The sequence below is a fragment of the Apodemus sylvaticus genome, chromosome 9 (assembly GCF_947179515.1).
Source record: "Apodemus sylvaticus chromosome 9, mApoSyl1.1, whole genome shotgun sequence".
NCBI lineage: Eukaryota > Metazoa > Chordata > Mammalia > Rodentia > Muridae > Apodemus > Apodemus sylvaticus.
The window spans coordinates 114734922-114759500 of NC_067480.1; the positions used below are offsets into that span (position 1 = coordinate 114734922).

General features: G+C 44.0%; 1 pseudogene; it reads left to right on the forward strand.

The window, feature by feature from the left end:
• The first annotated feature begins 9559 nt into the window (after positions 1–9559).
• Positions 9560–13390, forward strand: LOC127692024 (secreted frizzled-related sequence protein 4-like; annotated as a pseudogene).
• The last annotated feature ends 11189 nt before the right edge of the window (positions 13391–24579 follow it).

Genomic DNA, 24579 nt, shown 5'->3' on the forward strand with positions numbered 1-24579 from the left:
TCATTAGGGGAAAACCAAAATGGATTTATTCAAAATATTCAATAGAGAATTCAATATTCAATACTATGTGATAAATAAGCCTCTAAGTAAGTCTTGGGTGTCAATTAAAATATTTTTTTAATTTCTTTTATTCGATATAATTTATTTACATTTCAAATGATTTCCCCTTTTCTAGCCCCCCCCCCCCCACTCCCCGAAAGTCCCGTAAGCCCCCTTCTCTTCCCCTGTCCTCCCACCCACCCCTTCCCACTTCCCCGTTCTGGTTTTGTCGAACATTGCTTCACTGAGTCTTTCCAGAACCAGGGGCCACTCCTCCTTTCTTCTTGTACCTCATTTGATGTGTGGATTATGTTTTGGGCATTCCAGTTTTCTAGGTTAATATCCACTTATTAGTGAGTGCATACCATGAGTCACCTTTTGAGTCTGGGTTACCTCACTTAGTATGATGTTCTCTAGCTCCATCCATTTGCCTAAGAATTTCATGAATTCATTGTTTCTAATGGCTGAATAGTACTCCATTGTGTAGATATACCACATTTTTTGCATCCACTCTTCTGTTGAGGGATACCTGGGTTCTTTCCAGCATCTGGCAAGTATAAATAGGGCTTCTATGAACATAGTAGAGCATGTATCCTTATTACATGGTGGGGAATCCTCTGGGTATATGCCCACGAGTGGTATAGCAGGATCTTCTGGAATTGAGGTACCCAATTTTCAGAGGAACCGCCAGACTGATTTCCAGAGTGGTTGTACCAATTTGCAACCCCACCAGCAGTGGAGGAGTGTTCCTGTTTCTCCACACCCTCTCCAACACCTGCTGTCTCCTGAATTTTTAATCTTAGCCATTCTGACTGGTGTAAGATGAAATCTTAGGGTTGTTTTGATTTGCATTTCCCTAATGACTAATGAAGTTGAGCATTTTTTAAGATGCTTCTCTACCATCTGAAGTTCTTCAGGTGAGAATTCTTTGTTTAACTCTGTACCCCATTTTTTAATAGGGTTGTTTGGTTTTCTGGAGTCTAACTTCTTGAGTTCTTTATATATATTGGATATTAGCCCTCTATCTGATGTAGGATTGGTGAAGATCTTTTCCCAATTTGTTGATTGCCGATTTGTCCTCTTGATGGTGTCCTTTGCCTTACAGAAACTTTGTAATTTTATGAGGTCCCATTTGTCAATTCTTGCTCTTAGAGCATACGCTATTGGTGTTCTGTTCAGAAACTTTCTCCCTGTACCGATGTCCTCAAGGGTCTTCCCCAGTTTCTTTTCTATTAGCTTCAGAGTGTCTGGCTTACATTTTGATATAGTCCTAATTACACTGAGTAATTATGACACATTCCATATCAAACAAATATAAAAACATGAATAACAAAGTATGATATATTTTTAGAATAGTCTCCAGCAAATTATAGTTTATAAATCCATATTCAAAACTTAAAAATCATAATAATATAACCAATAATGTTCACATTGCCCACTCTTAAATGCTGTTGAACATTAGCATTAGGATTTCGGTAGGACATCACAAGTTTTAGCATTTAAAGAATCTGGTTATTGTTCAGACCCATTCTGTTCTGGGCAATGCAATGTTGCATAAGACTGAATCAGTGTGGTCACAATCAAGGCAAAAGATGTGAACTATAAGCCAAGTGTGATGAAGCATACCTGGGATCCTAGAACTTGTGATCATGAAGCAAGAAGAATGCCATGAGTGTAAGGACAGCTTGATCTGTACAGTTGCTTACAGAAAATACATCACTACAAAGTGAGATCCTGCCTCAGAATGAGAAGCCGGGGGTGGAGGGGCAGGACGGGAAGAGAAGAAAGGTGAGTCGTAATATCCAAGGTCCAAATTTTGCATTCTGTATATATATATATATATATATATATATATATATATATATATATATATATGAATAGAATTTGTTTGGGTGTTTGCACACTAAGGCCTGGGTAGATTGACAGTAGCCAGCTATGCAGGAGAGAGAGGCCGGAATCTCCATAACTCACTACTCTCAGTCTGGGTTTAAAATCCTGGAAACTCCATGGAAAGGCATGGTGAGGAACTTAAGTTGAAAGGCTGAAGAAGTCGGTGTCTGATGTCATCAGAAGATTCCAACCCAGACTTTGTCTCATGCAGGAAGGAGGGAGAAACATCATGGATGAACTTCTGCTTCTTTCTTCCTTTCATTTGGTTGTCCTTTAGAAGGTACCACTTCTAATAATGACAAGTCATTCCTATGCATCAGTGCTCCAGGGAAGCACAGACATAGTCACAAAGACACACCCATGGGGGCACAGACATAGGCTCAGAGACACATACATGGGCACACACATGTTTTGTGATGTTTTTCCCATCATGATTTCTCCTCCTTCCTGCATGACACCAAGTGTGAAAGTCACTGGGTTGGAATCTTCTCATGACATCAGACACAGACTTCTTCAGTCTTTCAATGCAAGTTCATCACCGTGTGTGTGTGTGTGTGTGTGTGTGTGTGTGTGTGTGTTTTAATCAATCCTAAATGTCTCTTAATTCCATTAAGTAGACAACAAAACCTACTAGCACAGGTATGGGGTACTAAAACCAACTTAATGACACTTCAATTACCCTTGGCAATTTTGAACAAAACTCAAGTAACAGATATTGTTAGATACCCAAGAATGAACTCTGATTATCCTTAGACTGAGTCCCAATTCTTAGTTTTTATGGCTTTTTAGAGACACAAAGGATAGGATATAAGAAACGAGAAACAAAGATCTGTTATGTAAGCATTAGAAAGTTCTACATTCCACTTAAAGTGCCGGATTCCACTTGTTTGAGTCTGGAGTGGAGTACATATCTTTCTTTGCAACAGGCTTATGAAGACGTAATGACAGACTTTATGAAGAAGCCACACTGTAAGAAAATACAATAAATGTCATGGCCTCAGAGCAGCCAAATGATTCTCAGGAATATTTTATTATACATGTACCCACCTCTAGCCAGCCACACTAAATTAAGATCAATATTTTAACTGCAGTATTATTGTATTACTTACCCTGGCTGTTTACAGACTTGAAATATTATGACATTTTACTGCATGTACATATTCTTCAGCACAAAGTGGAATGCATTTTATTTATCTATGCTTTTTAAAACACCCTTAAGGCTTAATGAATATCATCTGCTACCAATACATATTTGATGAATGAAAGTAATACTTTATATCTCTTCTGATGAATTATCAAAGAAATCTGATGTAATAGACAAAGCCAGGACCCTGAATCAATCAGCAGGAGTATTGAGAAGAAATCCACTGTATTTTGTATTAGACTGTATTAGATGAGCATCATGTGCTCAGACAATATGGTAAGAGATTTAAAAAAACAGTCTAAGAGGAGGCTATATAGAGTTATAAAACTGAGTAGCCAAACACATATTAATATTTGCATTTCCTTTGTCATGGCTGAAGATTATCATTCATCAGATCGTATCTGTGTACACTCCTATAAATAATAGGCTTAAGTGTGACCTAAGAGAAGGAAGATATCAAAATTGCAAATTTTCAAAATTGAATGAATGTTGGGGAGGAAAGGCAGACATCAAAAATGGCAAATGAAAACACTTTGATGATTGAAAGAGGGTGGCGTTAGTTGGTTTTCTACACTTTTACAAGAGATCTAAAATAATTTTCATAAAGCAAAATCGTTTTACACAATCCAGTACATGACAAAAACAATTTGGTTTTTTTTTCAATTAAATTTCCTCCAAATTAAGGGGCTTCAGTTTATCTTATAGATTAGAAACTCAATTCTATTGAGAATGCAAGGGACTCATACTCTGTATTGAGCACATGCTCATCATGATTTAAATACCAACTATGAAGACTTACCTACAAAAAAAATCCCATGCCCTCAATGATACATCTGAGGCTATGCCTAAATTTTAAACTATAGCTGAGAAGATACAAGTAGAAACCGTCGTTCTGTGGATTTAGCTTGGGTTAATAGCCATAGAAGCCATAAAATGTGGTATATCTTTATATTACATCTTTTTTCCTGCTCTCTTTCAAATATATGTCCTCTTTTTGTCTTTAATCATTGTTACATAAAGCTCTGTATATTTATTTATATGCATATATATTGCTAATATTGTATAGACTGAACAAGTTTTGTGTATACACACACACACATACACACACACACACACAACTATTTCAGTCTGTATAATGTTGTGTCTCTAAATTTTCAGAGCTGGCAATTTGGTATTGAATAACAAATACCAAATAACAAATACCACAAAGCTAATTTTTAGAAAGAATTGCTCAACAACTGAACTATTTATTTTTTATGGTTTATATTTATAATTAAGCAGAAGGTAGCAAATGTTGGAAAATACATAATTACCATCCCTGCTTCATCTTCAGGCATGCAGATTGGAGAGTCACCATGACTACTTCTGATGTGCCTGAGGAAATAGCTAATTTAACCCTCTAGTTACAGAGGGTCAAGATTATCTGTCGTTAAATGCTGCCTACCAAGAAATTTTTCTGAGAGTCACTTACATGACAAATATTCCACACCACTCATGCTGTGAGCACTTATTAGAACTATGCATTCATAAGCCACTTGGCACAAGCATTGTTGTTGCAGAACATGGGTAAAGGACAGGTGCTTGCTGTTATAGAAACAAGGAGGCTTTCATGAGCCCGCTGCAAGGAATGAATCTACAAAGAATACTAGAGGTTTGTTGTTATTGCTGCTGCTGCTGCTGCTGCTGCTGCTGCTGCTGCTGCTGTTGTGTGTTCCCACATGGAAAGAAGTTGCCTGAATTTATTTGACATCCTGAACTATTCAGCCACATAAGATCCCAGGGGCTTAGCTTCATCATGCTTAGGTCAGTAAATAGTGATGAGCATCCCTGTGGAATTCTGAGTTGGTTCTATTATTTAAATCTCAGACTCCCCACCTAAGTATTGTTCAGTTGAGCAAAGACTTGAGAGTTTTGTGCTAACAAAGTAGCTTAGGCTTGTATGAAGATCTCTAGACCACGCTACAGGGATACACCGTCTCTAACAGAGTTGCTTAGAGTTTGTAATGGCAGTGCCACATTGCCTTCCCCTAGGGCTAAATGGGCTCCTCCAAGAAATCTTTCTTGCTTTCCTCCTTTTCAGATATGGGCAAATTTTGCAAACTCTGTTTCATCACTCTCTTCTGTAAAGTGATAATGATGATATTACATCAGTCTCAAACCATGTCATAACTATCACAACATAGTGATTGACAGATGTGTTGGAACTTAGTATTTTTTCCTATGGTAGACATATTTGCCTACATTATTACTAATTAATGCACAACCAACCAACCAACCAACAAACAAATAACACAATGAAACACACAAAAACCCAAAACTGCCACCACTGACAGTAGCCAATCAGAATCATGGTGTCAAATTCTGAACTGTTAAGAAATAAGATCAGATCTTATGGCCAATATTTCTTTTCCTACCTTCATAAATGTGTGCTTTATTGATCTTGTTTTTTGCTTTCCTTTATTTCAATGAACAGACATTAACCTTTCTCAAGAGCCTGGCAGGAAATCTGATTATTTTTCCTCTAGGGTAATTTCTAGTATTACCATGATCCATTCAGCAAACAGCATTTGGCCACTTCAGAAGCATTTTCCCACTTCCATGTAAATGGTATGATTAGAAGTGAAAGGTAATCTTGAGTGTTGTTATGACATTAAAATAAAATAGTAATGACATTAAAATAAAATAGTAATTTTTAGTATTAAAATAAAAATAGTAATCGTTAGCAACCCCTCACAAATAACTATTCAATCCACTAGTGTTTAATACCTCTGCGTCCTTGCGTGCCTTTCACTTTTGAAACACAAAGCAATATTGATTTCACAAAGCAGTCAATGCCTGACAAAAATCAGTAGGAACCAAGCAATTGTCATGATAAAAACATAAAATCTTGGAAATGTTACACACATTTAGTTAGCTTTTAATTTGGTAATATTTAAAAGCATAGCCTCTTTTTCTATTACATACAGAGTTAGCTTATATAGACCTTGAATATCATGGTTTGTTGGGGTTATAGCTCCTCTTCTTCCCATTATTAAAATGAAAATTAGTAAAAAAGACTTTTGTATGTGGATATAGATGCCCACCTTTTTATATATAAACTTGCATATTCCTGAAAAACAAAACCATAGCAATAAAATAATTTTAATACATATTATTTAGAAATATTAACATAAAGTATTTCTGAGCCCTCAATAATTTTCATTACCCTTGACTATTAGAAAAGTAAAATACAATTTAATTTCTTTCTAGAATTTGTTTTGGGAGAAAATCTTTATCAAAATTTATGTTGCCAAAACAAAATGTTTATAACAATACAAATTTCTTTCTTCAATGAATGTTGCTTTGTTTTGTTTTTAAAAAATGATTTTCAAGGTCCCTGAGAGGGCTCGGCCTGGAAAAATATTTTCATGCAAGTCTGAAAACCTGAGTTCAATCCCTAGAGCCTAGAGTGAAGCAGGAGAAAGCCAACTCCTGAAAGTTGTCCCCCAACTTTCCTGTGTGGACAATGGTATGTACACCACACACACACACTCACGCAGTAACAAACAAGCAAACCAACAAGTAAAATGGATTGAAAGGACGTAATTTAAAAATGCAAATCTGGTCCATTGCCTTAACTACTCGATCCCCTCATCCCATCCCACATTTCAGACTCTGCTGCCTGCCTTCCATCCCCTTAGTGTGGTGACAAGAAATGCCCATGCAATTTTTCTTTACATTTACTTCACATTAGACCATTGTGTTTCTTTTGAAAACATCTATAGTTCAGTTCCATAACTAATTTTTAATTCTGCTGTTTGACTTATTCTGTCAGATGTAAAGTTGGCAAAGACTTTTAATGATGTTTTTATTTTTGAGATTATATAATTACATCACTATCACTTCCCTATCCTCCCTCCAAATGCTCCCTTGTACCTTACCCTCTTTCAACTTCTTAACCTCTTTTTCTTTGAGAAAAATCACATTCCTTAAGGAAGAGCATTCCAGTTTGTTATCCAATACCACATGAAAACATACAGTTCTGAAAACATACATGTACAAGAAGCAAATAGACTGAGCAGATTATATTTATGTATTTAGGCACACACATACATACACACACGCATACACACACATAGACACACACAGACACACACACACATACACACTCACACACTGCAACACACCTTTGCTGGATAAGTATAGTTATCATCCCTCATTGAAGAAGCTTCTTATTACAACCGAAGGACACCATCACAGCAAAACAGAACTGGAACTGAACGTGGTGCAGAGATCAATGTATCAGGAGGAAGCCAGACCCAAACAGCTAAGTGTACATCTCAGCTCCTGTATCTATCACTTGGGCATCATTACAGAAGACACAAAGGTTTTAAAAGCCACAATAGCAAGACATTTGCTGTGAAACCGTCTTTTATGACAATGACTCCATAAAGAAGATAATATCACTAAATATGATAATGTGGAAGAAGGACAGATGTCTTGAGGTCCAAACCATAGACAACTACAGGGAATTCATGACTTCTGACGGAGGGATAATTAACCTCTCCTAGGAGTGAGACCCCTAAATGGATATCCAGAACAAAGTGGTCATTCCTAAAATCATATACCTATAAATATATATACATAAGCAACCAACTATACTCAGAATCTTGTGTTTATATCTGTCTGTATTTGTGCATAAATATGCAGAAATAATCAAAGAAAGCATGCTATCAATTTATGAGGAGATAAGAAGGGTTGGATGGAGGGAACATAAGAGAAGCTGGAAGGAAGAAAAGGAAAACAGTGAGTAATACAATTGTATTTCATTTAAAATATATTGAAATAATAACTAAGTAAAAAAGAATATACTTGTGTATGTCTATTTATCAATATCTACTTATTGATGATAGATAATAGATGATATATAAATGATAAAATATCTATTATCAATACATAATAGAAATACTGGTAGATAGTAGATGATAGCTGTTAGATACATAAGTAATATGTATTCATACATACATAGACAGATATTTAGATGATATTTAGGTAGATGATAGGTAGACAATAGATAACTAGGTGATAGATAGATGATAGATGAGAGATAGGGAGAGAGAGCGTCAGCTAGAGAAATGTCTTAGTAGTTAGGAGCTTAGCTCCTCTTGGTGAAGATCTGGATTAGTTCCCAGCAACCACATGAAGGGGCTTACAACTATCTGTAAATCCAGTTTCAGGGCCTTCAAAGACCTCTGGCCTGTATGAGCATGTGTATACACATTGTGCATACAAAATCTTACACACACACAATATATATATATATATATATATATATATATATATATATATATATATATATATATATATATAATATTTATTTTTAAAAATGAATAATTATATGCTTCTTAAGTAAAACACTTCTCAAAATGTTTATTATCTTTAACTTCCTCATTGCCTTATTTGAATGAGATGCATTTTAAATTGCTTAATTAATAAATGGTAAATTGGTATTCTTTATGTGTTATACTCTTCTATGTATTGTAAAAATATGTTACTTAACCTTTCAGACACCTTTATGAAGTTGGAATTATAATTATATTCATTGTATGCATCAGAAAATTGATACACAAAGATAGCATAGACAAACTTGTAGAGCTGGTTGGGACTTGAATCTACATGTTTTTCCAGTGTGCTCTGGGACATTAGGTGTCAGGACCCTCTACATAGTTCAATGAAAAGATGAGGTGCTCTCTTGTTTGTCATTGTGATGTCACTGGACACTGTTGGTTAACCACTGGGAGATAAATGGCCATCTGCATCTCGGTGAAAAGTACGTGTTCAGTCATTAGTGCAAAAGAACTTCCATTATTCATAAAAGGTGTTCAAAACTGAAAAAAAAAAGATCAGGTTGCTCCAACTCTGTACTTAGGGAAACTTTAAGGCAGACTTAGCAAAGTCTCCCCTTGCACAGGTTTGTATCCAGCTTCCCAAATGACTGAAAGCAAGATGCTGCTTTTTTTTGATCTGAAGAAAAAAGACTCGAAGATTTAAAAAAAAAAAAAAAAGGAGAGACTTTGGGGGAAATGCAAAACTATAGCCCTTGGCTGTGAAGTGGAGGAGATGAAGTCATTGCTTCTGCAGGAGCACTGGGGGTGGGGCAGCGGAGTGGGAGCCTGCTCTGTTCTTGCTGCTGCCAAGGCTGCTGAGCTCCTGTCAGGGGATGAGTCTGGATAAATAGGGTTCTACAGTGGCCATTGCCCACAGCACTCTGAGCTGCCGGGCCCAAGACTGGAGCTTCCCATGCGGGTCGGTTCTGAGTGCTGGCGCTGCTGGCGCTGGTGTGCCCAGGGGGCATCTACAGCCAAAGCCCCAGAACTCCCCAACAGTGCAGACTGGAGCTCCAGCAGGAAAGCTCACTCCACTGGCCCTAGGTAGAGATGAGGAGAGCAGCGGGGCTGGAAGTAAAAGGTCCTCCCAGCAGGGACTGCAGCCCAGGAGGACAGCGCCATGATCTTCTCCGCCCTGGTGGCTTCATGCCTGTGGCTGTGCCTGGCGCTGGGAGCTCGGGGAGAGCCATGCGAGGCTGTGTGCATCCCCATGTGCAGGCACAAGCCCTGGAAGGTCACCCGGATGCCCAACCACCTGCACCACAGCACTCAGGAGAACGCCATCCTTGCTATCTAGCAGTATGAGGAGCTAGTGGACCTGAACTGCAGCTCCATGCTGCACTTCTTCCTTTGTGCCATGTACGCACAAATCTGTACCCTGGAGATCCTGCAGGATCCCTCCGAGCCCTGAAAGTCTGTGTGCCAGCGAGCATGTGACGACTGTGAGCCCCTCATGAAGATGTATAACCACAGCTGGCCAGAGAGCCTGGCCTGCGGTGAGCTGCCGCTCTATGACCCTGGAGTGTGCATCTCTCCTGAGGCAATAGTCGCTGACCTTCCGGAAGATGTAAAGTGGATAGACATCACACCAGATATGGTGGTGCAAGAAAGGTCCTTTGATGCGGACTGTAAACGTCTGAGCCCTGATCAGTGCAAGTGCAAGAAGGTGAAGCCAACCTTGGCAACAAAGCTGAGCAAAAAGTACAGCTATGTTATTCATGCCAAAATAAAAGCCGTCCAGAGGAGTGGTTGCAATGGGGTCACAACTGTGGTAGATGTGAAAGAGATCTTCAAGTCCTCCTCACCTATATCCCTCGAATGCAAGTCCCTCTCATCACTAATTCCTCCTGCCAGTGTCCACACATCCTGCACCATCAAGAAGTCCTAATGATGTGTTATGAGTGGCATTCAAGAATGATGCTTCTTGAAAATTGTTTAGTTGAGAAATGGGGAGATCAACTCAGTAGAAGGTCCATACAGTGGGAAGAGAGACTTCGGGAACAGCAGAGAACAATTCAGGACAAGCAGCAAACAGCCAGCTGCCCTAGTCACAGTAACCCCCCAAAGCCAAAGGGAGGGTCACCTGCTCCCAAACCTGCCAGTCCTAAGAAGAATATCAAAGCGAGAAGTGACCCCAAAAGTCAAACCCGAAGAAAGGTGCAAGCTAATTACTTTCCAAGATGGAGCCACCCTTGAAGGAGAAGGTGGTGCTGCCTGGAACAGCCTACAGAACGCCACCCACCACTTGCCTTAAGGACGCTCTGGGGTTCTCTTTATAGACACATCTTGCAGCATTTCTCTTAGTGATGGCTTCAGTGTTTCACATTAAGTCACAGAGCCCTGTTATTTGTTGATTTCCTGGTATGGAAAGTAGAAGAGGGAAAGTTGGGGAAGGGCGCCTGCATTCAGTGCTCTGTGTGCATACTGTGTGACCTTCAGTTTTGGGAATTTGACCTATAATGTATGTACATTGTAAAGTTCACATGCTATGTCAAACAAAACTTTTTTGACAAAAATATTGAATATCCTTTAACTTCTGTTAGGAAGTTAGTGATATATTAAATGTTATTGAAAACATGTTTTTGACAAAGGCAGGAGGAATGGTACTTAAAAGATCTTCATGTGTGTGGTTCGTAGGAAGGTTTTTCAGATGAGTGTGGCTTTGAAAAGTTTAGAGCTATGGGATGTGGGAAATGGTGATGTGTGTTTGTCAGACTTTCAATTCTGTCTTTACCTAGAAACTTTGAAAAGAAAGCTAAAAATGACAAGTAAAGAGGGGCAGACTGTCAAGGTCTATGTTCTTGTCACCTGGCTGCCACACCATCCTGGAGATGCTCCTCACCAGTTACCCAGGGGCCGCCCCACAAACGGTATTCTTTCTTCCTCTATGACTAAAGCAATAAAGAGCCATCTTGGATAATAATAAAACAGAAGAAGAAGAAGTCGGGAAACTGCCTTTTTTAGGCCTGTTCTTTTCTTTTCCTCCTTTCACCCAAGTTTTACTCCCAGCAATAAGTGTTATGGGGAGACATCGGGTCCGTCTGTTGGTGGCACTAGGGGCAGGCTGGTGGCACCGCAACACCCCTTCCCCCATCTTGCCTACAAGTTGCATGACCTGCATTGTAATCCACGGGGTGCGGTGGGGCAGGGAGAATCCTTTCAGATCCTGGATGCTGTTGAATTCAATGTATTTTCCTCCCTTGCCTACCCTTCCCAAGCTAGGGGAGGAGAGAGCTGCCTTCTTCTGCATGAGAATGCTTAGGGTGTCTGCCTGCTGGGACTCCCCTAATCCTTTCTTCTCCTTTCTCACAGCAAAATCTCAGGTTTTCTCAGGAAAAAGCTCGCATTTCGCATATTTACATTTGCATTTTATTTTTAAAACAATCCTATCAAGGCAAAAATCTGTGTGGGGGGACATACTTCTCTCCCAACCAGGTCTAAACTTGCCTGGAAGGCTGCACCTGTTTTGAGCCCCTACCAGGAAGGGTGTTTGTGGGGGATGGAAAGAGGAAGTTCTGTGGCCCTCAAATCATTGGGAGAGAGCAGTCTGCCCGCCCCCTCACCAGGCTACCAGCTCGGCGCACCCTGGGGCTGAGCCCAAGAAGCTGGCCTCAAAGGTGCTGGTGCAGTGCTTGTCAAAAAATGCCCTTCAAGTCTCAATTTCCTGGCCGGCCATTTCTTTAGCTTGCAAGGCTCGCCCTGGGTCACCTCGGTTCTCCAGAGCAGTCCCGCAGGCGCTCCTTCCCTCTCTCTCTCCCTTTCTACTCCCTGCTTGCCCAAGGCTGAACCCAAAACGCACTGCCAAGAAGGAGCAATAGACTCGGGGGCACTCAGTGCACCCCGCCCCGCAGTCCCCTCCCAAGCCTAGCTCGGCTCCTGGACTCTTGATTACCCAGATGAGTGTCATTCAGATCTAGGTCTGCATGTCTGCAGGCCTGCATCCCTGGCTGCCTCGCTGGGGTTCCTGTGTGCTCCTGTTCCCTGTCACTGTCTGCGAGCCCGAGCCCCTCACCCAGGCTGGGGAGCACCCCAGTCACCTCAGCCACACTCATTTCGCTTCCTCCCATGGAGGAGTTTGCAGCAAAACCGGGCAGCACCAGGCCAGGAAATGGAAGGGAGAGAGCAATTCCCGTCGCTCAGCCAGCTTGCCAACTCTCCCTCCCCGAGGCCGACCCTCTGAATCCCAACTGCAACTTTTCCTTTCCCTCTATTTTTCCCCTCAACTGCAGTGCGCGGGCGGGCAGCAGCTGTGGGTGGCAGAACAGCGAAAGCCAAGAGCTGGCGAGTGGGTGGGTGGGTGGTGAAGCAGGAGGGAGAGGAAGGGCGGAGAGAGAGGGGTGAGAAGAGGGGAGGGTGGGTGAGATTCTGCTCTCCTGCCACTCCCAGCCCGTGTGGGGGCGGGGGGGGGGGAGGTGGGAGGGAGGAGGCCACGAGGAGGAAAGGGAGGAGACAGGGGAGGAGGGAGGGAGGGAGCCAAGGAAGATGCTCCAATAATCTGCGTGTTTCCTAAGGCTTGGAGCACTTGTACATTTCTGCAGGCGCATAGCTAGCCATTTAAGGCGGCTGCTGCAGCTCTGACTGCATCTTCCTTCTCTTCTTCCTCCAGCTCCGTGCCTGTGCACATGAGTGTGTACGACTGTGTGTTGCAGGTTGTCCATTTTAATTCTGCCCAGGAGGTGGGACTTGGTGACTTTAGCACCATCTTTTTTCTTTTTATTATTATTATTTTTGCTTCCCCACCGTCTGTTGCTGCAACCCTGCAAAGCCTCGGACTCGGAGTAGGAGGGCTCGCCTCTTTTTCAGAGCTCTTGGACCCCGCAAGCAGGTGAGCGCCAACCTGGCCACCACACCTGGCAGAACACGCCACAAGAGGGACCCAAGGCTCCCACCCAGCCGGGCAGCGGTTGAGGCGGCCGGGATGGTTTCCTGTGCTGAAGGATTTTGCATCTGATCATTAGGCATTTCAAAGAGAGGCCCCCGTTCCCCTTCCCCCCTCCCTCGCTGTCTTTGTTCCTTACCCCCCACCCTGTTCTCCCCACTCCCCACTCCCCCCACCCCACCCCACCTCTCTCTCTCTCTCTCTCTCTCTCTCTCTCTCTCTCTCTCTCTCTCTCTCTTTCTCTCTCTCTCTCTCTCTCTCTCTCTCTCTCTCTCTCTCTCCTCCTCCTCCTCCTCCTCCTCCTCCTCTTCCTCCTCCTCCTCCTCCTCCTCCTCTTTTTTAGAACTAGAGATCAGAGGTGGATGTCTCTCTTCGCCAGCCAAGTGTAGTTTCTGGCGGATTTTCTTGCTTGGAAGAGTCTGCCTGGACCTTGTGGGCTCCCTGCTGTCTTGCCCTGCAGGTTGTGTCTGCAGCAAGACTGAGATCAATTTCTGGCTGCCAGAGGATGAGAACCTCTTCCCTCTCCTGGAAGGGCAGGATTCAGGGAACAGCAATGGGAATGCCAGCATCAATGTCAAGGACATCTCAAGGAATATCACTTCCATGGAAGTCAGGTGGCCGCTGCCCAGCCCGCCCCGCCCCGCCCCAGCTCTGCATCTCCCTCTTGCCCCCACCCCCACTCCGCCCTCGAACCAGCCCTGTGCTCCCCAGCTCCCCTCTGTTCACAGCCCATCCCCTGCATCAGGCTCGCCCTGGCTAGGGAGATGCTGCAGAGCTGTGTGTTCCAGGTGACTCCAGCCCCAGCCAGGTGCAATCCAATGATGCTGGGGAACCTGGGGCCCAGCTCCTTTCCCCGCCCCCACCCTCTGCAGGCTCTTTTCCAGGGTGCGAATTGGTTTCTTTGCCCCCCACTAAAGAGCAACAGTTTGGCTAGGCTCAAGTGGAATAAAGTAGAGGCTGCTGGGTTTCCTGACTGGTGGTGGCAGATAGAGGCCAGCAGAGGCAATGCTTGCCTGAGGAGACAAGGTGACAGACAGGGACTGCTTGGGAACCAACCCAGATTTCTTGTTTTTAACTGTTTCCTTTTGGAGGCAGCAAAACATGCCAATAAGTAAACAAGTTGGATGCTGGCTTCTCCCTAGGAGACTTTGGACCTGTTCAGGCCATCATGGACTCCTACCTCTTTGCTTTTCCTACCCCCAACCCTGCCTCCTTCTCCAACCCCATTTTGTGCATTTCTGAGACATCCCCCACCTCTTTCCCACCCTCATCTGCATCTGGGTGCCTACAGACCCTTTCCTGGCTTGGACATCCATAACTGCCCAGGATAATTCCGAATCAGGCTGTTGGAGGGAGAAGAGAGAAGAGGGCCTGGCTTCGGGGAAGGGATTTCTTTCACAATTCTGCGGTTCCATTTTTGTTTTTTGTTTTGTTTTGTTTCTTTTTCTTCTTTTTTTTTTTCTCAAAAATTGAACTCTGCGTGGTGTTTGGCTGGTTTTCCCCGTCTGAGTAGGACCTGGTGTAGAGGCCTGCTCCTTTCTTCTAGTGTTTCTTTGGTAGGGACCTGGCCAGAGGACTGTGAAGGAGCAAAAGGAAGAGCTTAGGCACCAGGAGTCTGCTTGGCTTTCTCTCAGTCTGCAGCCAGGTGACCACACCCCTCTGACTCTGCCCTGGGGAAGGAGGAGGGTGTGGATAGCCTGGGATGTTCAGAGGGAAGCTCATTGGTTTTTGCCCCTGTGCTCTCATCCCTTGGGAGCCCCAGGACTGGGTAGGATGGTGGCCAGGCTCCCAGGGAGACATTTAGGGTAGCTCTTTGCCTTGGGGACAGACTAGAGCAAGAAGGAACCCAGTGTGCTGTGGTCACTGCCCTCTCAGAATCCCCCTCCCTCTCTCTCTCCTTTACTCCTCCAGTCATTGCCTCAAGACTAGGAAGCCTGAAGGAATTGCAGCCAGGCTCTCTCCAAAGCCCACCAGCTCTCTTGGTTTAAGGCAGACGGCTTGTATTCTTGCAGCTTACCCTTTGAGGGAGATGGACAGCCCTGGAAGGTATCCCTGACTCCTGGAGACAAGCCTATCCCATATCTTAGCTCTGCCTTTCTCTCCTGACCACCTCTAGGCTGGTCAAGGATGACTAGATAGACAGCCAGGGGGCAAGGGGAGGGAAGAGGAGGACAAGGGAAGAGCCCCTACACACTTGCAGGCCAGCGTCTGTCCTGAGAGCAAGGCCTGGAAGCATATTGTCTCAGGGAAGCTTGGACTTGGATCTGGGGGCCCCTGGGTTGTAGGCATGGATGTAAAGAGCTTAGTGGCCTGTACTCTGGAGCTGGGCATGGAGATTTTCAGGTGATTTGATTGGATGTGCCAAGGGTTGGAGAGTTTGGGGGTCAGTGAGCTGTGTGTCTGCCTTGTTCTCTGCTCCAAGGATGTGTATATCCCTGGGAACACTCAGGGAGGCAGGATTGGTCACAATCAGATAGGTTCTTCATGGTCATGAAGAAGTGTCACACCTCTCAAAATGAGGTTTGGGGAAGAGATTCTATAAGCAAGAGTAGGATTAGTTGTTCCTGGAGACACTGGTGGGAGGAGGGGACACAGTTGGCCTCTTGTTCCTTTCAGGCTAGGAGGATTCCAGGAGAGGGCCTGTGGTGATCTAAACAGGGAGATTTCAAGTCCCTCACCAGGGATTAGACTCTAGCAGGCCATCAGGACTCTCTCCTAAACCCATCTAACATCAAAGAGTAAGTGGTGGGAAAGGTCAGAGGTCAGGGGTTGGATGAACCTTCCTCACCCCATCTTCCCCCCAATGTCCTGTTATGCCTGTGTCTGGTACTGGCTAAACTGAAGGAAGGGCTCAGACTCCCATTCCAGAGGGAAGGAGTCTCATGGAGGGAGAGGAATCCTGTTCATCCAGGGAGGAACATGCCCTTGTCCCTGTCTTTCCCTTTAAGAAATGGAAGAATAAGGGGGGAAAGTGGCTTTCCCAAGCCTACTTTCTGATCCTAGCACTGAATTCTGGTCTGCCCAACACATACCTCAGGTCCCCAACCCAAGGTCTGCTGGAAGAGGTGGGGCCTAAAGAAAGAGGAACACAGGGAAGGGGAGGGTCCAGCCCTGGTCTGGCCTGGAAAAGTATCCCTCAGATTTATGTTTCTAGAGATACAGGGTAGGAGGGGGCATTGCCTGTCAGCCTGGAGCTCTGGGTGATGGGGTGCCGCTAAACAGATTATTAGCATGGAGAGATGGCATCTTCTCAGGCTCTTCTAAAGTAGCTGTCCTCTGAGAGTGAACTCTCTGTGCTGAGCTTTTAGACAAACAAGATTTTGTTTTCTTGTGGCTCTAATTCTTGTGGTATCATTTGGAGTGGTGGCTGTGCCCATCCAGAGCTATGGGTAGAAGAGACTCTACCTGCTTGGCTACCTTGTTAATACAAGGAGGAAATCAGCAGCAAGGCATCAGGGCAGAAGGGTAGACCTCATCTCCATCTGGTCATAGCCTAGCTTCTCCAAAGAGTCCTTCCTGCCTCTGTTCCCTTTCTCTTCAGAAGGACAGTCTCTTTTGCTACTGTAGCTCTTAATACACCATAAACTTATGGTCCATAGGCAGCCACACCCAACTAGATTCTGACATCACAAACGCAGGAGGGTGGTGGCCAAAATGGTATGTTGTCTAGGCTGCCTCCTTAGGCCAGGCCTACAGGGTTGTGTTGACTTGGGATCATATATCCTTTGAATGGTTGAAAGAAGATGGATGTAGAGACTGTGGCATTGCTGGGTCAGATGTTCTTGAGATGGCTTGTCTGTGCTAGCAAAGACCATGTACTCTAGACTGGAGCACTGAGCCGCCATTTGTATATCAGTCTGAACTGCCTCAAGGTTCCAGGTGTCTGGTGGGTTTTTAGTTTCCTTTATTTACCCTTTCCCTCAAAGACACTCTGCAGACTGAACCGGTCATCTGGGCGGGGAGGGGCTCTGCTCTCTAGGCTTCTCTATTTTAAAGAGTGGGGTGGGTGACCCAGCCTTGACAAAGGCCGGTGAGAGCTAGAATCCTAGCTAATATATGAACCAGGGTATAAAGGCTTTGCAGCAAAGAATTCAGAGCCCCAGGATTGGGGTTAAGCCTTGAAAGGAGCCTTGGATGCTCCATTTGGAAGGAAGAGGTAACAGACTCTGGGTAGGGTTATTTCCAAGATGAAAGCTGGGCAGTGGACTTCGTTGGTGGTAAGATTTTATACTGAGTCCAGGTTGTGGTTGTATGTGTATCTTCCATGACCCAAAATTTTCAGCCTCAGTATACCTGGCAGGCTGAGCTTCCCTTTGGGGGCCAAGGACATCAGCGCTGAGGCTACCTGGGAACTGAGACCATGATAGTTTGGGTAAATCCAGTAGAGCCCTAGCTACAGCTTTGAGAGTACTTGTATGGTGGGTCCAGGAGGGTTGATCTGAGTCTGGGAGATTCCTTAGGGTCCTGCAGGGTTCCAGCTACTCTCTGTGGCCTGCCTTGAAACCCTAATCTTTGCCTTGCCCGACCATGCCAGCTGAACCTTCCAGTCTGGAAAGGATGGTGGCCCCCAACTCCAGATGAATCTTGAGTACCTGGTATATGATTATCCTTGGCCCTTTCTGCCTATGGCCCTTAGCAGTGTTGTGACATTTTCTCTGTGACCTGGAGTCCCCATCTCAGGTTCTCCATTGAGAGGCTCTTGCAGGGCTCATTTGCCTTTGGGGGGGGGGCACAGTGGCAGACTAGGAATAAGAAAGGAACAGGATACAGTGAGTTATATCCTGGCTTTCCCCCACCTCTCTTGAGTTGTTCTGGAGGGCTGCAGACCCTTTGAACCTGTACATCTATGAATCCAGGCCCTGGGTCAGAGTGTCCCTTCCAACCTGGACGTCTGCCCTCTCAGAACCAGAAAACATCCCCCAGGAGGGTTAGCTTCTTTTAAGGGTCTCCCTGGTGGAATTAGAATGACCCTGTGATCCCGTGATACCACTAAGAGTAGGGCACAGGTGAGTCCACCCTGGCTGTGGGAATCTTCCTTCCCCAGGTCTAGAAATGTCAGATCAACCAGAACTTGGCGGAATTTGTGACATAGGACACAATTTTTTATTAACTGCCTGGACCAAATGTGTGGACTTCTAGATTGTTTTTAGGGTCCTTAGCCTTTCCTTAGAGGTTGGGCAACTGACTCTATGACCCTCATTCCTAGCCCTGAGCTCAGGCCTAGAAGAGATGTCCTTGCTAAGGTGTTCTCCATTTGCTGGAGGGAGGCAGCTCCCACTGTATATGGGAAAAATTAGAACATCTATTGCAAATTATTCTTGCTGCCTACAACAGGAGAGATTTAATATTTACTGTATGGATTAGAGATATCCAAGCATATGGTAATTTAATAAATATGAGTGTTTTGGGTTTGTAAGATATATTTTTTATTGCTAAATCATGCATAAGCATAACAACATGGTGCCCTTGTTTCAAGTGGTGGAGGACTGCATTTGGAGGGGACTGGATAGGAGAGGTGACTTTGGAATCTGTTCTCCTACTTATTACTCAGTTCTTTGCTGAAGGCATTTGTTAACTGGTATGGATACATGGGATATAAGATGGGACCAGGCTGAGTGGGCCCAGGAGTGGTTCCTTTCTCTATCACAGGTTTCAATGCTGGTCATATCTCCCAGGAGCCATGCTGTCACTCAAATGGCACCTTCAGCAGTGGATACATCATCAAGAGTTGCCCACAGGCATTTGTATCACAAGTCCCAGTTGCTCAGGTGTTTTTTGTCCGAGAACTATTTGAGTTATATAAGCAGGGATGATTATTCCCATTTCATAGATTCATTAAACAAAAACAAGAGCAGAACTGGAGTCTTAGGTAACTAGGTACTGGGCGTGGCCTCCTGCAAGACCCTGCCTCCTCTTTGGGGGAACTTTGCCAAAGGCAGAGTCTCCTCCATTCCTGTGTCTTCCTCTGGGGCAATGTTTACAGATTCAGGGTCCCCAGAGGCAGCAATCCTGTGAAGGCTGGCAGCCCCAGGGCTCCTTGGAGCCTGCAGCCCTCTCCAATTACAAAGAAACTCAGAGGGCTCTGCTGAGCTATTTACATGGATGGCTGGGGGAAAGGGGCACTCAGCAGGACTGGGAGTCCTTCTCCCTGGCCTCCACTCCTGTCTCTGCTGCCTCTGCCTGGCTTGTATAGCCACAAAGGGTCATCTGGTTTAGGGTGGTTGAAGACTCAGGATTCTAATTCCAAGCATTAGACTTGGAGCTTTGGGCAATTTCTGTTTCCCACTGTTCTTCCCAGCCGGGCTTCTCTCTAGCTGCAGACAAATCCTTTTGCTCTCATGGGCCTTAAGTTTCTTATCTGTAAGACAAGAGAACTAACATAGGAGTGTCCCTCGGCATAGCCTGGCGAAGAGAAAACCGTCCACATGTGAGCACTGCTACTAAGAGCAGCTCTTACTGAGAGCTCAGTAACTGATCACAGTATCAAGTATTAGATAACTGATTATAGGAAGGACTAGAGAGATGATCATAGTTATCATTTATTCAACACTTACTGTATCCCAGAATACTGCTCCAACCCTGTCAATTAAATGTACACCAGTTCTGTTTACAGATGGGAAAATTGGGTCTAAGAAGGACCGTGATTTCACACAGTTTGACTTTTGAATATTAAGGTAACTGTCTATATCCTTCCGTATGCTGTGGATACATAAATGTAATTATGTGCCTAGATATACAGGCACACATAGGTGAATATATTACTATTGATACATTAATAATAAAATAAGAGGCTGGACATGAAATCAGGGAGGTTCTCAAGGCTTTATTTCACACCCTTCTAGTTCCATGGGTGAGAACTACTCTGGCTGGCAGTGCAGGGAAGGCTGGCAGGATGCTCATGAGGATAGTGTTTGCAGAACAACCAAGCCTCAGCCAGACCTCTAATGGAGAGGGAGGCTTTGGTGGGACGCTTTGGCTTCTCCCCCCAATCTGTTCCCAAAGTACTGGCCTTCTTGGAGGCTGTGTCCCACCCTTTTGCCAGGCACCCTTAGCTTTCCCACATTGACAGGGGAGGAGAGGGCTGGGTAACTTCTCTTAGAGCTTTAGGGTATCAGACCTGTCTTAAGAGAGGGTGTGTGGTGGGGAATCTAAAGAGCTGGTCAGCTAGAGTTGGCAGCCGAGGTTGGAAGTCGCATCCCTGGGTGGGGAGTCCTAGGTGTTCCTGGGCCTCCATTTTGCTGTCTCTGTGAATCGGTAGTCTTCACTGCCTGCGGCCCCTTCCTCTTCCTACACTTGTTGTGCCTCTTGCTCGTAGATGTATCATCTCTCTCCTGTAGGGAAAAGCCATGAGCATGAGAGATGACAATCATTGTTCCCCCATGGAGAAAGCTCTCCTTCTCCCCCCTCTCTCTGCCTTTCCACTGAGGCAGCCCCTTCCACCTCTACCAAACATATTCCTCATTCTCTTCTTCTTTTTTATGAAACACCCAACAGGCACTGTCAGGCACAGTCGGGTCTAGTAGTCATGAGATCTTTTAATAATTAAATAACCTTAAATGCCATATTTGGTGGATCTCTGACACTATTGAAAACCATCTATCTACATACAGCATGCCGAATTTGTTAAAACTGAACAGTCTTAACTTACCTGGGACCCCTGAGTAAACCAAGGGCAGACGGAATTGCTGCAAAACACATGAGAAACTTTATTAAAAATACTAGCATGCTAGGGTCACTCTGTATATGAAGAGTGAGTGACCCCCACCATCCACACTGAGGACTTTGTATACAGACCCCAGGGCAGACTCCATTAGGCACAATGTGAGTGGTAGAACAGTAATATCCTTAAACAGATTGGTCCACTAGGGGATGAGGTAAATGGCCAATGGTCAGTCCGGTCAGTCCTTTGGAATGCATCCTCACCCCTAGGTCTCTCCTTCCCCTTTGTGGTCTGAGGAATGCAACCCAGCCCCTGACCCTTTTTAAGTTTCTGAGTTAACTCTTTCAAATTGTTAAACATTGATTATTTTTAACTATTTACTATGTGAATAACCTTATCAGAGCTGCCCTCTTGGTATGTTGTTCTGTTATATATAACCTGATAAACAATATTTAGTTCTATAAAGATATTTGCATGGAATATGCAAGGTGCACAGATCAGTTAAGGATGAATTTTTGCTTCCTGTTTGAGCAGGTAAAAGACAACTGTCTTTTTTATGAGCTGGTTTGATCAATAACCAAATGGTAATATATCTGCATGCCATATCAAAAGATGATTTTTGATGGTTTCCTGGACCAAAGAGTTTCTCACAGCAGTCATATCCCTTGAAGAAGGCAGTATGGCCCAATGACTGCAGTGGATCAAATAGTGTCCCCCACCCCCCACAGTTCATGCTCATGTGGATTCCTTTGCAAACAGTGCCTTTGCAGATGTAGGGACTTGAGATGAGGTTGTGCAGTGCTGCTGAGACAGGTCCCAACCCCATGACTGGAGTCCTCATTAAGGCCATTTGAAGACTCAGATGTGTCCATAGGATGTTTGAGCAGAGAGACTGGTGTGAGACATCTACAAGTCAGAGTATGGGAAGGGTGGACAGAAACCACAAGGAGATGCTGGAGGCAAGGGAAGGCTTCTCTGCAATACTCTGAGGGAACAAAACCCTCCTCACACTTCAGATCCAGACTCCTTCAGAACTGTGAGATGCACTCTGGTGACCCAGCTTGTGACACATCACACGGCAGCCTCAGGAGCCCGTGTAGGATTCTAGGGACATGGATGGTTGGCCATGGATACATAGCCTTATTTCCATCCCCATGGAGATGAGTGGCCTTAGGGGATGCTCACCGATCCCTTCAAGTCTTGTTTTCATCTCTGACACAGAAGTATTTTCTTACATGGCTGTGTGAGCAGAGTGTTAATAATTCCAAAATACAGGGCTGGAGAGATGGCTCAGTGGTTAAGAGCACTGACTGCTCTTCCAAAGGTCCTGACTTAAGTTCCCAGCAACTGCATGGTGGCTCACAATCATCTGTAATGGGGTCTGATGCCCTCTTCTCTGTGTCTGAAGACAGCAACAGTGTACGCACATACATAAAATAAATAAATCTTTAAAAAAAGAAAATAATTTCAAAATAGGGGCTGGAGAGATGGCTCAGAGGTTAAGAGCACTAACTGCTCTTCCAGAGGTCCTGAGTCAATTCCCAGCAACCACATGGGGACTCACAACCATCTATAAGGATATCTGATCCCTCTTCTTGTGTGTCTGAAGTTAGCTACAGTGTACTCACATAAAATAAATAAATAAATATTATTTAAAAAAAGAATGTCAAAATAATGATAATGGAGCACATAAGCAAGTGTTAGGGACCTTCTGGGGGAGGAATCCATCCCAGTATCTGGACACATATGCCAACAGTGCTGAGGCTGAGATGTCCTGCTCCTTGAGTTGACTCTCTTCTAGTTTTGGTTTTGTGCATGTCCAGCTGGAAATCAGTGCCCCAAATTTTTATCTGATGAGAGTCACATTTACTTAGGTCTTGGATTTTTATCATATTTTTAACCCATGATCATATTGTGTTATTGTCAAAGGAATTTTTGAAGATGTGATTAAAAATAATAGTGACTTAACATTGACATAATCAAAAGAGAGGCCATGTGATTGGGCTCAATCTCACTACATTCCTCTAAAAGCAGAGTGTTCTTTATGGCTGGTGACAGATGGAGAGAGGTCAGAGAAATTTGAAGCATGGGACTGTTTAGAGTGCCCTTGATGACTTTGAAGATGATGAGCTGCAAAGAAGGTCTTGAGAGAAGGCTTTTCATGCTGAGTGTGAGCTCTGATCAACAGTCAACAAGGCTTCTGCCCTATAGCTGCATGAAAAAGTTCACTCACTGTCTACAACCAGAAACAATTTAGAATGGGCTTTCTCCCCAGCCCTCCCATACTGGCACTGGGTTTCAGATTTTAAGTCGAGAACCCACTCACCTGTATGGACTTCTGACCCACAGAACCATAAGATGATACAGTGCTCTTTTAAACCCTTTTTCTTCTAGTAATTCTCTGGCTAAAATTAGCAAACTAATATAGCCCATTGAAGTGTCAGCTATTAACTCCTTAAGTGTTTCGTAACTAGGAACTCTGGAAGTGGATGATTCCAAACATGAAAATAAATGAGTGTATGTGAGGTATCTATCTAGTGGTAGAGGAAAATGACTTGGCTTAGAGGATATGGTTAGCATGCCTTTCTGACAGTTTCAGGAGAGATGTGATGCCTCCTATACATAAAAAAAAAAAAGCAAGGGACTTTTTTTTAAAAAAAATAGTTATGATCACTGTTGAGGTTTTAAAAGATCATCTTTACCCTTTTCTTCTCTCTTTATGTTTTAAGTTTTAGGAATTCTGCAGAAAAATGCAGAGAGATGTCAATAAAAAAAATTGTACTGAGCTACCTAATGACCCTCTAAGTGACAAAACACTACACTAGAAGCTGAGTAAGCTCAATCTGAAATTCATATTTTAATAGGGGCATCTGAACATGTTGACTCTATCAACCAATAGGGAAATAAAACATGCATTGTGGGCTGAAGTTACCTTGGACAATAACCAATCTGCTAACATTCAAGAATATTTAGAAAACAGCTGTGATAGTATAGGATGGTATATTCATTCACAATGTAAGTGAGTCTGTCTTCAGGCAAGAACAATAATACTATTATCTTTGTGGTCTGAGGCAATACTACAAGGGGAAAGAGCAGAAGGTAGAGAGAAGAGAAGAGATCATGGGGTAGGAATCTTGAAAACATGGCCATGAGGGCTGGCCAGTTGGAGCAAGAGCAGCCTAGATGAATATGACAAATCATATTGTGGTATTATTGGCAGGGAGGTCAACATAACAGCAGAGAGGGTAGAAATCTGCCCAGCTCTAGTGCTCACTAAGCCTTTTTATTAATATGAAAATTTTAGGTCTCTCATCTAGGAATTGAATGATCAAAGGAGTTGTAGAAACCTTCAGCTGAGGAGCCCCGGGGACTACTGTCACGGAGAACCACTTGAGTAGTGGCTCTGAGGCTCCTGACACCTCATAAACTGCCACATAGCCGTCTGTGGATTAGAGGGGGAAATCAGTGGTGCTGGTCAGCCTAATACACATCCTCACCCATGGGATTTGCTGTTCCCAAAGTTCTGTTGGCCGCCACCATCGCCCCCCCACACCCAAACCCACTGGCAGGTTCCTTGAGTCAGCCCTCACTTACCATCCTA